We start from the raw sequence: 17,621 nt of genomic DNA on the forward strand, positions 1-17,621 counted from the left end.
ACCGGGTGTGGCAGCACAATCAACAGGTGCTGTGACAACAATGTCACCTGGAGTTTCCAAGTGTTAGGACCTGTCTGGTCCCAAAATATGGCCTAAAAAACCCAATGAAAAACCCAGGAAAAACAGAAAAAATAAGCAAGACTGGGGAACAGCTCACTTATAATCTTAAATGAGAACATTTCAATAACTGACAATTGTGCTGCTGCAGAAGGGCTTTGGTTTCCTCTCCATGTGACAAGGGATTTTGCCAATGGCAGGGGATCTCTCCTATTGTTTCTCCCTTGTTAGAGCAAATATTGCCTACTGAGAGGATTTCTGCCTTTCTCTTGCCACCTGGGGTAATTACCTTGGAAAATTAACTCCTCCAATGTTGTAGGAAATGCTTAAAATTCCTGAGGTCTCAGTTTACCTTAATTTACAGGCACAAAGTCTCCCTGCAAGACTCCCTTGTATGGGCTTTGTGTGTAGAGGAACAATACTTGATGTTTGTTTGCCAGAGTTTACTTGGGATAGCAAACTTTAAACTGCAATGATTTGAGTTTTAACATTAAAACAATACAAATTATTTCTAGTCAGGGATTCAGTACTTGATTTAAAATATATACAGTTATAGAAGAGTAATCATAGAATGGATTGGGCTGGAAAAGCCCTCCAAGATCATCCAGTCCAACCCTTGGTCCAACTCCAGTCCATTTACCAGATCATGGCACTCAGTGCCACATCCAGTCTCAGCTTAAAAACCTCCAGGGATGGGGAATCCATCCCCTCTCTGGGCAGCCCATTCCAGTGCCTGAGCACTCTCTCAGGAAAGAATTTTTTTCTGCTCTCCAACTTCCATTTCCCCTGGCAGAGCTTGAGCCCGTGCCCCCTTGTCCTATTGCTGAGTGCCTGGGAGAAGAGACCAACCCCCACCTGGCCAGAACTTCCCTTCAGGTGTGGATCAGTAAAATGCAAATCTGTGCTGAGGAGGAACATCTGTGTCAAATACACCATTCCCTCAATTGCAGCTGGTTGAGGCTGGTGTTCAGCTGAGTTGCATTTGGGATCTTTGAAAATACAATATTTTCATTTAAGATGAAGTATTTGGATTATGTGTTAGGAGAAAAAAGTGTTCTTTTGGTACACTTAGATGGAAAAGTTTTCTAAATGTGGTTGTGATTATTTAAAATTTTCTCTTCCGCTCTGTGTACAGATTAGAATCTGCGATGAGAAATGTATCTGTAATCCGTAAGATGTTTTTCCTGTCTGATAGTTTTTTGGGGGGTTAATTCTACTTCTTGGCCTGAGTGTTTTGACAGAGTTGCAACATTATATACTTTCATCGTGCAATTGTATCATGTGGTTCTAAGCTCTAATGCTGCAAATGAGATATTTTTGTTGTCTGAAGGAACAGGTGGTCCTGAATCTAAGTTGGGCAGGGAAGCTGGAACTCAAGTGGCTCTGTCTGGATCAAGGAATTCCTGGCTTCTCAGGTTTTGACAGACGTAAAGGCATTTTTTCTGCTCATTACCCCGGTGATGCTTTATTTGTTCTGGGCTCTCAGTCCTTTCCTCCAACTGCTTTTCCCCAGTACTTTACTGGAGTAAATTGGGTAGTGGTAAATTTTCAGTAGCAGCTCTCTCAGATGCCTGTTTGGTTACTTTGAAGTTGCATGTTGGTTTCCAAGAAGTAGAATGGCCCAAAGAAAGACCAGCTTTGTGTGACTCCTAAAATTGTGTGTACAGCTTGGCACTAGGAGCAGCTTGTCTAGAAATACAATGAATATTTCAAGTTTGCATCCCTTTTCTCCTGAGCAGGTAGATCAATTTCAAAAGGTGTTCGCGCTGCCTCAGTGCTGGACAGGGCAGCTTATACTGGAATTTTTGTCCCTTACTGACTATTCAGTAAAGCTTGAACCTTCGTTATTAGGATAAAATATCCTGAGATATTTTAGACTTATGAGACTTTTATAAAAACAATCCCTGCTCTAATGAAAGCAAAAAACTTTTTTCAACCTCAGTAGTGCTACCAAAATTTTTTGAAATGCCATTCATTCATTTCCCAAAGAAGAACATAACTCCTTGCACCCACTCCTGCAACACGTATTTTGAAACGAGGTTGTGAATTTTCAGCTTTCAGTCAACTCACCAAACTGTGTGCCAGAAGAGGAGTGTTAAAAATTGGGGTGTCACTAATGCCTGGAGGATTGTATAACAGCAATTCCCCAAGGGAGTGAGGCCCAAACCATCTGATGACGCTGATGACGCATTTTTGTGGTGAATAAATAAGCTGAAGAGAGTAAGAACGCTTCCAAAACAAAAGTTAACCCAAAAATCTGACACGAAACATTTTTCATAATGATTAATATGGTGGTGAGCAGGAAAACTCATGTTGGCCAGGTGTCTTGGAGGGCTGTGCTACCTGGGAGCACAAGTCCATTCTTGTCCTGATTTTCAGGTGAGATGGAGTTAATTTTCTGCCTTCTGCAGGAGTGCTGCATCCCACAGCAGCTCCTCCCTGCACACACAGAAATGAATTGGTGCTGCGGTTCTGTAATGGTCCCAGAACAGAGCTGCAGGACTTTCTTAACCTTGTCAAGCCATCAGATAAATCTCAGTGGTGGGAGATGTGATAATAATTGCCACAACACTTTGAGTGTGCACAGATTGCCATCAATGAAATCCTTGCAGCGTCAAATGAATTGTGAGCTTTCCTGCATTTCATGGAGAAGGGACTGGAGCACAAGTGCTGTGGGGAGAGGCTGAGGGAGCTGAGGGTGTTTAGCCTAGAGAAGAGGAGGCTCAGAGGTGACCTCAGCACTGTCTAGAACTCCCTGAAGGGAAGTTCTGGCCAGGTGGGGGTTGGTCTCTTCTCCCAGGCACTCAGCAATAGGACAAGGAGGCACGGGCTCAAGCTCTGCCAGGGGAAATGGAAGTTGGATCTCAGAAAAAATTCTTTCCAGAGAGAGTGCTCAGGCATTGGAATGGACTGCCCAGAGAGGGGGTGGATTCCCCATCCCTGGAGGGTTTTAAACTGAGCTTGGCCGTGGCACTGAGTGCCATGATCTGGTAAAGGGACTAGAGTTGGACCAAGGGTTGGATGATCTCGGAGGTATTTTCCAACCTAATTCATTCTATGACTCTATTTCAGTCCTCGAGTAGATCCCAGCACTGTTATGTGACTCTTGTAGCAGAGGCTGCAGAACAGTAAAAGTCAGTGTTTCTTGGAATGCTGATGCCATGAGTGACCCCAACAAAGCAGGACTCTGAGCCAAGTTAGTGTGGGATAAGATAAAAAGTGAAAAGTCCGTTAATGTCAAGCCTGCAGCCCACAGGAATACAATGATGACATGTGCCCATCCCAAACTCTGGTTTCTATGGTTTCTATACTATGGTCCACCCAATCCCCAGTTCACACATCTCTCAGTCCAGCCCCAGTTCCACCCTGGTCCCACTCCTTTAGGATTTGAATCTGGGGTCAGTGAGACCCTCTCTTCATCAGTCCTCCTCTTCCTCTGGCTCCTGGAGTTCTTCCAGTTCTGACTTCTGGGTCACTCTGCCCAGTGTTTGTCTCACTCTGCCCAGTGTTTGTCTCACTCTGCCCAGTGTTTGTCTCACTCTGCCCAGTGTTTGTCTCACTCTGCCCAGTGTTTGTCTCACTCTGCCCAGTGTTTGTCTCACTCTGCCCAGTGTTTGTCTCACTCTGCCCAGTGTTTGTCTCACTCTGCCCAGTGTTTGTCTCACTCTGCCCAGTGTTTGTCTCACTCTGCCGGCTTTTCTGTTACTCTTCAGCTCTTTACCTTGAAACAAGACTAAATAACTAAAATAACTTTAGCTACTGATACGTGCTAGGGCTTGGCATGCATGAACATTGAACCGAAGCTGTTAGAAATACTAACACACTAACTCTACATTTTACTACAGTTACAAGTATTTCTAAAATCTACAAAAATGAAAACATTAAAACCCCTTCGGTATCAGTGCCTTGTCTCAGTTTGTGGGCTCAGTTCCTGCTGAAGTTCTGTGATTTGATTAACCACACAAATGTTAGCAAATTCATTCCCAGTTTCTCTGATCTGTGCTGATGGCTCTCTTTAAACATGTGACACCTGAAAATACCTTCAATATACAGTGTATAAAAACTAAGCCAGCTGAGTTGAACTCCTTAAACCACACAGCATAAATCTTCCTTGACAAACCGAGCCATTTTTTGTGGTCCTTCTTTGAATTCCTGAGTAATTACTGTTGTGTACTGAAATACAGAATTTTTTGATATTTTTGAGGATGATATATGTATCCTCAGATTCCTTGCCAATACTACTTCTTGTAAAAGACAGTTTTTCTATATTGATTTGATACAGTTGTCCTGTTGTAGCTTAAGAGCCTCTGAGGCTTGGCCTTAATTTAAGTGTTCAAAAGATTATAATTATAGTGAGAGAACTCACAGCCATGATTTAGCAAGACCTTTCTGTTTCTAGACCTTGTCATAGCATTTCTTGATGCAGTGGGCTTGGAGAAACTTGCCTCTAGCTGGAAGTTTTTAATCTTACCAGACTTGGAGAGTGGTGATGGATAACATTTTTTTTCTAAAAGGCCTTTACTTACATGATTCCATGGAAATTAACCTTCCCTCTTTTTCGAGATTATTGGCAAGTAAATGTTGATGACCTTTAGCTAAATAGATATTTAACTGATTTATTACTACAAAAATGTCAGAATGCTTACAAGAAATCAGCTCTTGCATTAAGAATACCTGGTCCAAACCAAACAAAGGGAGGACTGAAAAGAAGATTGTGAAGAAAAAGGTAAATGTTCCATGGATAGAGCTTCCATTTGTCAGTGTTGTGGAATTCTGAGATGCTCCTGGGTGCACTATAAAGCTTCTGGATTCATAGAATAGAATCATTTGGGTTGGGAAAGACCTCTGAGATCATCAAGTCCAACCCTTGGTCCAACTCCAGTCCCTTTACCAGGTCATGGCACTCAGTGCCACGGCCAATCTCAGGTTAAAAACCTCCAGGGAAGGGGAATCCACCCCTCTCTGGGCAGCCCATTCCAATCCCTGAGCACTCTCTCTGGAAAGACTTTCTTTCTGCTCTCCAAGTTCAATTTCCCCTGGCAGAGCTTGAGCCCGTGCCTCCTTGTCCTATTGCTGAGTGCCTGGGAGAAGAGACCAACCCCCACCTGGCCAGAACTTCCCTTCAGGGAGTTCCAGACAGTGCTGAGGTCACCTCTGAGCCTCCTCTTCTCCAGGCTAAACACCCCCAGCTCCCTCAGCCTCTCCCCACAGCACTTGTGCTCCAGTCCCTTCTCCAGCCTTGTTGCTCTGCTCTGGACCCGCTCCAGCCCCTCAATCTCTCTCCTGAACTGAGGGGCAACACTGTGTCACATTGGCGAGTAATACCAACCACAGTGCCTGGCACCAGAGAGAGTTTTGAGCTCATTGTCCAACCACTCCCTGCCCAGAGTCTCTGAGGTGAGTAGTACTGTGCATGTTAAATGACTAATAATGAAAAATCAAGCACTTTAAATACATTAAATAGTGGAAGGCTCCTGGGGACAAGGGTATTGCTGTAGAGGGTGAGGCTGTAAAGGCTGAGAGAACTGTCCCATTTATAAGCCAGTTATCTAAAACCAGAAAATCTCTTCCATTTTCTGTTGTAGCAGACTTGCTTTTATGAAGCAAATAGATATTTTGGGGAATGTACTTGATGTTTTTAAGCATGTGGACCTTAACCTGCTCAGAGGTTCTATTTAGCACTACTTAGTAGTGGGGGGAAACAGTTACGACAATTTTATTTGATCTCAAACTGCACTTTTATAAATGTGGTAGGAAGTTGGGAAACAGTGCATAGATTAAATCATTGTATAAAAATAGTGCAAATTCCATTTCTGCACCCAAATGTCCAATTGACTGTTTGAAAATGCTGTGCAGGCATCTTGTCCAAAATAATAGAAGTAGTTGTATTTTTGAATATGGAAATTGAACTGGTATTTTTCAATACTAAAACTTTCTGTCCCTGGGATTTGATAGGTTACTTGGGGTTCATGCAGAGATTTGGTTCTTCTAATACATTTTACAGTGTAGTTTTATGTAATACGTTGCAGGTATTGCTCAGTCTGTCTTGGTAATGATGTCTTTCAAAGAAGAAAAAGACACTTTGGTCCTTCTGCCAGATAAAATAACTACCAAAAATACGCTTAGCCTAAAGAAGACTTTTCCCTGTGCAATTCCTTTCTGTATTTCCTTTTTTCCTGAAAGCCTGAGGTGGGTGGTGGGTTTTTTTTGTTGTTTTGGTTTGGGGTTTTTTTCAAATACTGTTTCATTGGCATCAGTTCTATTAGCAGAATCCAGCACTGCACATTGAAAGCAGTGTTGAAGGAGGGTAAGAATGTTTCTCACAGTACCACTCACTGTTTGTATTTCAGTGTTTTGACACCACTGGAAGGTACAATATGAGAAGGGTCACCTTATGGCTCATAACGTGTTGTTCACTAAACTGGATTTCACTTGGTAGTGGGTTTTGCTTCAGAGGCAGGTACGTGTGACACAGACCATAAGCTGCCATGTTTATGAAACCACAACAGAATGGGCATCACTGAGTAAAGAGGGAAAGGCTTTTTCCCTCCCACACAGCTGTTCAACTTGGCAGAAAGCATCAGAGAGTTTGTGCTTCTGCTTATTCTGCAAATAAATAAGGGAGTTCAGGCTATAGAGCAGTGGATTTGAGATCATTCATCAGTACTGAATTTGCTCAGACTTAAGCAGGTTGTGACTACCAGACTCTGAAAGAATTAGCCATTACCAGGCCTAGCAAGAATCTCTTGACATAGTGACAACTACAGTTAGTTTTTGCCAGTTGCAGAAAATGCAGTATGATGTGTGTAAATAAATGGAATGCATTATGTAGCCTTCCATGTTTAACACTTCCATTTTGGGTTCTAGAAATTTAACCATACTTCTTAAAACTTAGGGGTTTTTGCTTTAGAATCACAGAATGGATCGGGTTGGAAAAGACCTCCGAGATCATCCAGTCCAACCCTTGGTCCAACTCCAGTCCCTTTACCAGATCATGGCACTCAGTGTCACGGCCAAGCTCAGGTTAAAAACCTCCAGGGATAGAGAATCCACCCCCTCTCTGGGCAGCCCATTCCAATGCCTGAGCACTCTCTCTGGAAAGAATTTTTTTAGTACATAGAGTTTCAGTTTCTCTGGAATTTTCCTTGTCATTGGTTCTCTGGTGTTGTCTCTGCATGCCTAAGGATGTCACCGCAGACCATGTTGCACTTGCCAGTTCTGAACATGAGTTGGTTAAAAATAACGCCAAGGTCATGGGTTCAATCCCCTGTGTGGGCCATTGACTTAAGAGTTGGAGTTGATTATCCTTGTGGGTCCCTTCCAGCTCAGAATAGTCTGTGATTCTGTGATTTAATATTACTGATTGCTGTATAGGCCACAACTCGTGTTGCAACAGATTGTCAGCTGATAACACAGGTGTTGAACTGTGTCTGTGCTTATTGGATTATGCACTTAACAGTGGTGTAAATAATTCCGAGATGGAGAGAGCTTCACAATAGTAACTGGGAGCATTTTGGTTTGCTTTTCTGAGGTGTGGAACAGTATCAATAAGATACCAAGAGAGATGGGTTTAGGTCCAAGGCATAGCCAGGTTCTGAACTTTAAACCTGTTAGGAGGAGTGGGTACAGCTGAGGGAGGATGAGCTTGGTCTCTGTGAAATGAAATCAAGTGAATCACAAACCACCATAAACCATGGGATGTCCACGATTGCTGTCGTTAATAGAAGCTTTGTGGCAAAAAAATCACACAGCCTGAGATCAGCCCACTTAACTTTGGTGCAGGATGTTTTGCTGTAGCAGCTGAAGTGACAGCACCTCTGGAGTTTGCCATCCTGGCGAGGTCAAAGAGGGTCTTGTGAGATACTGTGCTGAAGGATGGCATGTCACACATCTCCTGAGTAGTGAAATATTTGATGAAAGGTGATCTGGTAAAGAGCATCTTTCCTTAGAGGGGACTGTTGCCTTCTGTGACTGAAGGAGACCTGTGAAATCGGTAGCATTTAAGGGATCTGTGGTGCAATTGCGCCCATTCACACACAGGCCTGTACTGCCTCTAATTTTATCTGTTCCCAGCCACGAGGTATCACAAGCTTGCTTGTTTGATGCAAATCAAAGGAATGATTTTAGGAAGAGTGAAATTCCCTTGGGCACGTAAGGATATATGTTTTTAATGAGCAATATTATCCTTATGTCCACTTGTGTAAGGATATAGCTCCGTAATTTGTGATGTGTGTCAGGGAAGGGCATTCTCTGCTGTAGGTGAGGAGCCATTGCACTTTTCCAGGTCTTGTCATGGCCTGTTCTGCTGAGATGGGCTGTGCTGCCCACAGATTGATTCTTGAATTATTCTGGAGGATTACAATTATTTAATTTTGTGCTGTTTCTACAAAGCTGACTTTTACATCAGAGCTGGCATTTTTTTCAACATGTTGTATTAGATAACTTTTTTTAAAATGATAATACAGACTACAAACTCAAAGAGCTGGAATATGGCTTAATTTCTGCAGTCCCCTCTATTTCAGTGGTACACTTCTGTGGGGTTTGAAGTCATCTTCGTGAATACTTTGTTACACCCTTGCCCTTGAAGAGAGATCAGTTCTTAGAGATTATAACATAGTTCCATGAATTCATTTGTTTGCTCATTTGTCTTTTAGATTTTTTCCAGCTAATGCTTACTGTTCTAATGTGGTATAGCTTAAATGTACGTGTTTGATCTGTTGTTAGACTACCAAGTAGCGGTATCAAATTTATACCTGAAAAGCACATGGAAACAGCTTTTCAATGAAGGTCAAATAAATCTGAGGTGCCCTTGAAGGATATACACTTGCTGTTGCCTTTTAATACACAACGTCTCAATATGTATCTCTTGAAAAATACGGTGAACGGCAGTAGCTTTAATCGAGCACAGGCAGAATTTTCGTTTTTACACAGAAGATTCTCGTTCCTGCAAGTGCAGCGCGGGAGGTGTCGGTGTGACTCGGTGTTCGGTCCCTGAGCGGGGGGCGATCAGTGACAGCGGCGGGGACTGAGGCAGGATGGGCTGCGCAGGGTGGGCTCGCTGGCCCGGAGCTCCGAGACGGAGCCGGGGGCCGGGCCGGGCCGGGTCAGGCTGGACCGGGCTGGGCTGAGCCGGGCCAGGCTGGGTTAAGCTGGATTGGGTTGAGTCGGACTGGGCTGGGTTCGGCTGGTCTGGGCGCGGCTGGGTTAGGCAGGGGGCTGGGTTTGGTTCGGCTGGTGTGGGTTCGGCCGGGCTGGATTCGGGAGGGCTGGATTCGGGAGAGCTGTGTTGGGTTCAGCTGAGCCGGGCCGTGCCGGGCTAGGTTCGGCCGGGCCGGGTTGGGTTCGGCCGAGCCGTGTCGGGCTGGGTTCAGCAGGGCTGGGTTTGATTCGGCCGGGCCGGGTCGGGCTGGGTTCGTGAGGGCTGAGTTTTGTTCGGCCGGGCCGGGTCGGGCTGGGTTCGTGAGGGCTGAGTTTGGTTCGGCCGGGCCGGGCCGGGCTGAGTTCAGCAGGGCCGTGCCGGGCCGGGTTTGGTTCGGCAGGGCTGGGTTTGGTTCGGCCTTGCCGGGCCGTGCCGGGCCAGGTTTGGTTCGGCAGGGCCAGGTTTGGTTCGGCCGGGCTGGGTTCGGCGGGGCCGGGCTGGGTTCGGCGGGGCCGGGCTGGGTTCGGCGGGGCCGGGCTGGGTTCGGCGGGGCCGGGCGGACCATTCCCCGCCCCCGTCGCCGGGGCCGCGCGCGGGGCGTGGCGCGCGGGGCCGCCGCTCGCGCCATTGGCGCGTGGTCACGTGGCCGCGGTGCCGCGCGCGGCGCTGTGGCGGGCGGGGCCGGGCCGGGCCGGGCGCTGCGCGGGGATGGAGGAGCCGCGGCCATGGGGTGAGTGCGGAGGGAGGGAGGGAGAGCGGCGGCCGCGCCCGCACCCTCACCGGGCACGCTGAGCGGCTTTGGCGGGTTAAAGGGACAAACAAAAAACCGGAAAAAAAACGGGGTGCGAGGAAGGGCTGAGGCGGGGAGGGGAGGGCAGCCCCACATCGCACCGCACCGCAGAGCCGGCGGGCGGGACCGGGCGCACAAAGCGGGGCCGGCAGCGGGGCCGGGAGCGGCTCGGCTCGGCTCGGCACGGCTCGGCGGCGCTGGCGGCTGGACGGCCCCGCTTTGTTCGGTCGGTGCCGCAGCGCGGGGGCCGCGGCAGTGGCGGCAGCGCCCGCGGACACGCCGAGTGAGTCCCCGCGTGTGCTCAGCATCACAAAGGGCGCTCCGGTCCGCGCAGCGACCTGAGTGCTGTGGGAAATCTTAATAAATTATGTATGAAGCTGTGGGTCCTTTCTTCCCCTTTGTCAGATACGCAGCTTTCATTCTAGTAATTAGGTCATTGCCGGCGGAACCCTCCGTGCCTCTGCAGGGAAATGTGTGGCGATTTTTGGAGGACGCATATGCTGCCAGATTGTTTCGTCCTATTCGCTGTTTAGGGCAAGATGTAAAATTCTTCCTGTCGGTTCACATGGACGACCTTGTCCGTGGGCCATAAGGGGCATTTTTCATTTGACAGGATTTTTCTTCAGGGGATCAGTGGGGCCCGGTTTTGACTTGATTTGGAGAGTCATACCCTGTAAAATACCTTTTAATGGCGTAGCAAGAAACGTATCACTGCTTGGTTTGCAAAGAAGTGTTTTCAGTAAATTTTGGTGAATAGCACAATATAAATCTAATTCTGTTTTTAAACACTTCTTCAACCCTTTGCTGTTCGTTCTGCTGAAAGGGCTCCTCAATTATTTTTCCACTCTCTTCTTACTGTCTGGTTTAGGTTTTTTGTGTTATCTAATACAGGCAATAGAATTATGACTGTTTTGTCAGAATTGCAGTTCTTTGAAAATGCACATAAGTGTATATTGAAAGCCATTTCCTGGAAGTCTCAGACTCTTCCATATTTTTAAGGAGACTCGAAGTAGCTGGTAAAATACTCTTTTCTCCTTCTCAGTTCTGTTAAATGCAGCGATGCACTAAAAAGGCTTGGTGAAGACAAGTCTGAGATTAATTTCTGCTTTAAAACATTTCCCCTCGAAACATTTCCTCTGTATGTAATTATTTTTAGAATCACAGATCTGTTTATCAGTAAGAAATGCTTTGGGTGATACTAAATTTTGAAACACCATTCAGAAACTTATCACTTGGAATAACTGGTTTCAAAAGGTGGGTTGGTGATATGAGATATCCTGGGTTGGATGTTTTGAATGTTCATGACAGCTGCCTAAATGTTGGAAGAAACAGTAGTTGCAGAGGTGCTTCCACTACTTTTTTTGTTGTTTTCTAAAAGGAAAGAGGGTGGCAAAAGTACAATACTGATTATGATGATTTTTGTGGTGTTGCTTCTTCCTGTACCTCTTTAGTGTGAAAGACTTTTACTATTGTTCTGTGTAACCAGTGGAGTAGTTTCTGCAGGAAACTGTGGTCACTTTGAAATATAATGCTTTAAATTATTTATTAGTCCAGACTTTTCTGAACATCATCCCTTGTACAAAATACTTGGTTGTGATGAATGTTCTGAGAGATGTTGTCATAGTACACTGTGCTTATATCAGCATGGAAATGCATATGGCTAAAACTGGTTCCTTTGGTCCCCAAATACTGATGTTGGACTTCAATATGTGTCTCAAATTAATTGGTAAAATGTTTGTGTGATGATATGCGATTAATTCTTTCATCATCAGTGTAGTGAAATCCTGTTTAAAATAGATTATGCTGCTGATGTGCTCTGACAGTAAGTTATTGTGAGCAAAGACCAAGCCTACACTAATGGTTTTCCAAAATTCTGCAGGATCTGTGAGATCAGGTGCTGATGCCTTTCCTGCAAGACAAATGGTCTTCTGATCCCTAAAAGTGCTGAAGGGACCCCTGGAGATGACCCTGATAGGTCACCCAAGATAAATACTTCCTTATTATAAATTCTTTATTCTTATTAAAGTTATTTCATGTAAATGGTTTTTATTTCAATTTTTGTTTTCAGTTAAAACAGGAAAACAAAGACCTGTGCCAGACTTTTTAATGGCTTAAACTTTCCAGAATTGAGTCCTTAAAAGATTACGAGAAATACAAAAGTAAACAGGAACAAGTCATGTGCAGTGAGAGCATACGCAATTAGCCATGAATAACAAAGATGATCGTCTTGAAGGTTGAGTGTGCAGGCTTGTGAATCACCCCGATCCAATATAAGTCATGATTCAAATGATGTCTGGAGTGGTTTGTGTTCAATACAGTATTTAAATGCAAATCTTGTTTTAAATTTCCTCAGTCGTTCTGAATCCAGCACGACTAACCAGCTAAGGAGCCTCCCAACCCAGAATTACAAAGGAAGAAGTGGGAATTTTCCTGACAATATAATAAAAGCTGAACTTGGCAGTTCATAGCCTGAAATGTATGACTTATGATGTCACTCTTTTTGTATTAATAGGAGTGAATTTTTGATTATTACCGTTCCTTAGTAAAATTCCAAATGTGGGCTTATTTCTCACACACACACTTGACCTGCATGAGCCACACGAGAGCTCTGACCCTGATCTTCTCATTCCTTCACCTCTGGGTCTTAAGGAATGTGGAGAACATGGGTCAGTTATGAAGATGAACAGATGGTGTTTCTGTTCATGGTTGGGGAGTGCAGGCCAAGTGTTGAACTTACAGAAGTGTCCTGTAATAAAATGATGGGGTGAAGTCTCTTGCCAAGTTCTGAATTAATTTATGAAAGAACAAAATAAAAAACCCCAAACCTTTACCAAATTTAGGAAAGTCAGGTATAGTAATACCTCAGTGTTTTAGTCTGCTGTCCACAAATATGACCTTGGTGCAGAAGGGGATAGAAAAGGTAAGACGAAAATCCTCTTTATGAAGCTGAGTATGGAGAAAATTGTGTGATCTCCTTTTAAAAGGGACTAACCCTTTTACACATTGTATTGGGATAGGTGGTAATTGCTCCTCACTGGCCCTTTCCTTTTCTCTTCCACATGGCTGAAAACCTCAGGAATTCACAGTACTAATCTAGAGGTCATAGTTTGGTATATACTTTGTTATCAATTATTTTCAATGTCAGCCTTTCAAATGTATTAAAAGGAGCGGTGTTACGTAAGTTCCAATTCGTTTTCTGATATCTGAGCCCAAGTGTGTTAAAAGAAGCTGATGAAGAGCAGTTGTGTTTCATGCTCCTTCCTCCATTTCTCTGATGACCCGAGTGTGATAATGGAGAATGAATGAGAATGTGAACAGATCGGCTGTTCCACTCACGGACAATTCCTGCTCTGTGCTGTTCTCTCAGTTCTCTCTAATCACACTCAAAAGCAACACAGCATTTCAGGCTGCTCATTACATTTGTGTGCCCGCATAGCCCAGATGGTGGAAAACAAACAAAATGGCCTCCCTTTTAGCTGCTACTGATGGGAAGTTTTGGGAAATGTTCTTAAATTTGCGTGGGAATATGAGGGTTAAATATGCTGTCAGCGAAGGCAATTTTCTTGAAGGACAGGCTTATCACCAGGTGGAAATAATACAGTTGTTCAGTGTGATGCTGCAAAAGGCAGGAATAGGTTTTCTGCTCTGTCTGGAAAGAATCAGAGTAATGGGCTTTTATTATTTGAGTCCAGTGGACAATTTTTCAGTGTGTAGGACAGTGGAGAATTAAAGGGTGCATCTCAAGGGATAAACATTTTTAGATTGGCAAACCTTGAAAGCTTCCCTGGTGGATTCCCAATACCTGGAGATTTTTAAACTGAGATTGGCCGTGGCACTGAGTGCCATGATCTGGTAAAGGGACTGGAGTTGGATCCAGGGTTGGACTGGATGATCTCAGAGGGCTTTTCCAACCCAATCCATTCTATGATTCTATTAAATGTCTAAGACAATGCCCGATACTCATTTTTGATAAGTTCCAAAACACATCACTTGGTGTGCTGGTACTTTGCCCCAGCTGGAAAAGGACAAGCAGAAGGATATTTACATACAAAGCATTTAACCTGAAGGCAACCTTCAAACAGAATAACGGAAAATCCAATACAGGATTCAGTCAACAGGGAACCTGTTAATGCAGATTGGTTTGATTTGATGTGTTCTGAATAAGGACAGTAAAGAAAACCCCACACTTCATTCTCACAAGTGTTTTAGAATCACAGAATCGATTGGGTTGGAAGAGCCCTCCGAGATCATCCAGTCCAACCCTTGGTCCAACTCCAGTCTCTTTACCAGATCATGGCACTCAGTGCCACGGCCAATCTCAGGTTAAAAATCTCCAGGGATGGGGAATCCACCCCCTCTCTGGGCAGCCCATTCCAATGCCTGAACACTCTCTCTGGAAAGAATTTTTTTCTGCTCTCCAACTTCCATTTCCCCTGGCAGAGCTTGAGCCCGTGCCCCCATGTCCTATTGCTGAGTGCCTGGGAGAAGAGACCAACCCCCACCTGGCCAGAACTTCCCTTTAGGTATTGATGAAGGTGATGCAGTGGTCCTCTTAAGGCTCAAGTTAGTAAGTGGAGCTGTCTTACCTTGGAACAGCTGTGCTGGATTTGTTGCCCCTGTCAGCCTTGCCCCTCTTTTGGAAATAGCTGAGCAACAGCTGCTGATCCGTTGTGGTTAATGGCCCAGCACAGGAAGTTTAAACTGACACCTATTTCAGATTACCTTGGCAGTCAAGAACTAATCTGCAGTGGTTCAGCAGCTGCCGCTGGAGCAGCTGAGCCCTTCCTCTCCTCCCTGGATGGGGAACTTTTGGGAAGGGTGGGGCAGACAGCTGGGCAGGCACCAGTGCAGCCCTCCCGGCCATCCCACCATCGGCCAGAACCTCCTCCAAGGCACAACCCCTTGACCCAGGGCTTAAAAAAATGTGGTTTAAAATTTCTTTGAGGTAGCTGTGACAGTGTGAGCATTCTGTCCCTGATTTCAGTGTGTTATGTCCTTGAAGAAACAGTTCCCCCGCTGGTCAGATGGGATGAATGACAAAAATTGACAGAACAGTAAAGAATAACAGGGAGAAGATTCTGGGCTCAGCAGTGAAGGGCTGTGTAAAATTTGTGGGTGTAGGAACAAATCAGAATTGATGATCCTTTCCAGGCTTGCTAAATTTGACCTTAGATATTCATGAATTTTAGATAAAATCAGTGTTTAGATTTAGATACAATGATCACAAAATTTAGATACCAATTTAAAAAAAATTAAAAATATATAAAGGTGGTTATGATTATTTCAGTTTGTTATATTAAGAAGGTAACATAAAAAATCTCCATTTAGAGCAGGAGCCCATGTGCTTACTGGTGACAGTACAATACAATGATAAGGATCATAGATTTTATGGATGAAAAAATAGTAATGGGAGAAGTAATGGGAGTCTGAAATAATGTCATAAGAAAGTTTAATCACTGGGGTTCTTGAACAGAACCTCTTTAGAGCATATTGAATGTATATGCTTACTAGTTTCAAAGCAAAATGCTCTGATCCATAAAAAATGTGAATTTTCAGAGACTCCTGCATTTTCTTTCCCTCTCTCCTGGGATCTGAGACCAAGAGTGCAGGGAAATTCCTGTCTGGGCAGTGGTTACTGCTACAGTTTTCTTAATGTAGAAAAATACATTTCTAAATCTTAACAGTATGTTTGCATAAATTTGGGCTTCTCATTAATTTTTATTTTAATGCAGAAAAGTGTTATATCCAGCTTGAAATTCTTCTTTGATACGAATATTCTTGCAAAGTGCTGATTTAGTAAAGCATGAAATTTTGTGTTGTAATTTCGCCTTACTTTCATAGGAGATGAAGAGGAAACCTCTTAATGATGAGAAATGTGGGTCAGGGAAGTAGGACAGTAAGATTTTAGGTGTCTCTTACAATGAGGGAATTGAATTTCAGAGTTTCTGTGTTCTAAGGCTTATTTTTTGGAGTAAATCTGGAGAAATTGGTATTTCCATTCCTCTCTTTGAATGATGACCACTTTGTGAAGAAATGGCACAGGTGGAGTGCAAAAATGATCTTGACTGAAGCCTAATGGCAAATTTCACAAAGGTGGAAGGGGTTTGCTGCCTGGCTGATGCATTTTCCCTTGGGCTGAGTACAATGTGAGGTGGATTCTGTAGGCCAGAGCTCTTCCCTTCTCCTCCCTTCTCCCTTGTTGTCGTGGTTTGTGGTAGTTTTAGCAAGGCCTCGAATTAGCAGGCTCAGAGGGTCTGCATAGATCAGGAGAGACAGGGATCACCTGCCTGGGTAACCAAAGAAGTGTTTCATAGCAGCTGACACAGACCTGAGATATGAACACAAGAGTGGGAGGTGCTCACTCAGTTCCATCATGGCTGAAGTAGAGGCAGGACCCGCAGCTGCTGCCCTGCTGTCTGGGCCCGGCTGCTGCTGCTGCCTCACTGCACTTTGTGTGAGCTCAGGGAAGTAGAAACACTTTGTTGTTACACCTTCTGTTTCTTGCTGGGTGTCTTTTAGGGTGCTTATGGATCTGGAGTGATGGCATCTGGTTTTAATGGGGAGTGGGGAGTTATTTCTTGTTATTTCTAACTTGTGTAAGTGTCTGTTATATTGTAGTTTCTCTTAATTTTTTCTGCATAAATATATGGAGTTAGTTTAAGCATAAACGTAGTCTGAGGGTTTTTTTTCTTTCCTCCCTTTTCTCGGTGGGAGGAGGGAGGCTCTGACTGTGTTGGGCAGTTGGCATTTCCAGCTCAACCCAGGACAGGTTTCATGCAGTGGGGACGAGGATCATTTGTTCTTGATCCAGCCATGCTGATGTGTTTGCATGTGCAGTGGGGCAGCTGCAGACTCAGGGGACACGCCTGGAGTGTTCCTGCTTTCCCCTGGGCTGGGGACTTCCCCTGAAGGAGGTGATACCTGGCTGGGAACCTGCTCTGGCCAGGAGGGTTCAGAGTCTGACTCTTTCCCCAAGGCAAGTGATTTGACAGCTGAGAAACTACTACTGAGAACCTACAGTGACTCAGTCAATTTCCACTGATGTTGATTATTTTGTGTTTAAAACATTTGTCCACATAACTTTTTTGTACTGAGAAAATTTGGAGCAAAGATCCAAGGATTGGTCTGGGACCCGATGTGGTCTGATGTGTCTACTGTGTGGTAATTGGTAAAAACCAATTGTCTTAGTTTGAGAGAAAAAAACCCAAAATGTTTACCGAAAAGCAGAGGAGAGGATTCCTGCACAATAATCATGTCACTCTTTATTAAGAAAAAGGAACTTTAATTTGAAAATAGATACAAGAAGGACAACTGTTCTTAACTACTATATATATATACAGATATATGTAGATAAACATATAACTGTAAACAGACCAGAGCAAAAAGAAAACAAACTTCTCCCCACCCCCAGGTGCTGGGCATCTGTTTTCTCATCTCCGCCCATCATTCAGCTTGAATCTAAAAGTCATCAGCCACGCTTTGTCCTCACCCTGGGACTCCAAGCCCAAACCTTTTGTGTTGGTATGGTGAGAAAAACTCTCTGAGGGGGCTCCTCCCAACCCACCCTCCAGAGTTTGAACCTTTAACACCTGTTTTCGAGAGGAGAGACTGATTTTAATTTTGAGGGGTTTATCT

General features: G+C 44.5%; 1 protein-coding gene across 3 annotated transcripts in view; it reads left to right on the plus strand.

Annotated features, from left to right (window-relative positions):
* Nucleotides 1–17,621, plus strand: part of APC (APC regulator of WNT signaling pathway) — a 111,166-nt gene that overhangs the window by 17,215 nt on the left and 76,330 nt on the right. For 2 of the 3 annotated variants that reach the window (XM_071581441.1, XM_071581443.1), the window contains exon 1: nt 9,882–9,926. The exons of the other annotated variant lie outside the window; for it this stretch is intronic. The gene's annotated coding sequence lies outside the window, so the exon portion shown is untranslated. Of the gene's footprint in view, nt 1–9,881; nt 9,927–17,621 lie in introns of those variants that run through there. 3 annotated transcript variants of the gene reach the window in all.

The sequence above is a fragment of the Pithys albifrons genome, chromosome Z, assembly GCF_047495875.1.
Source record: "Pithys albifrons albifrons isolate INPA30051 chromosome Z, PitAlb_v1, whole genome shotgun sequence".
Classification (NCBI taxonomy): domain Eukaryota; kingdom Metazoa; phylum Chordata; class Aves; order Passeriformes; family Thamnophilidae; genus Pithys; species Pithys albifrons.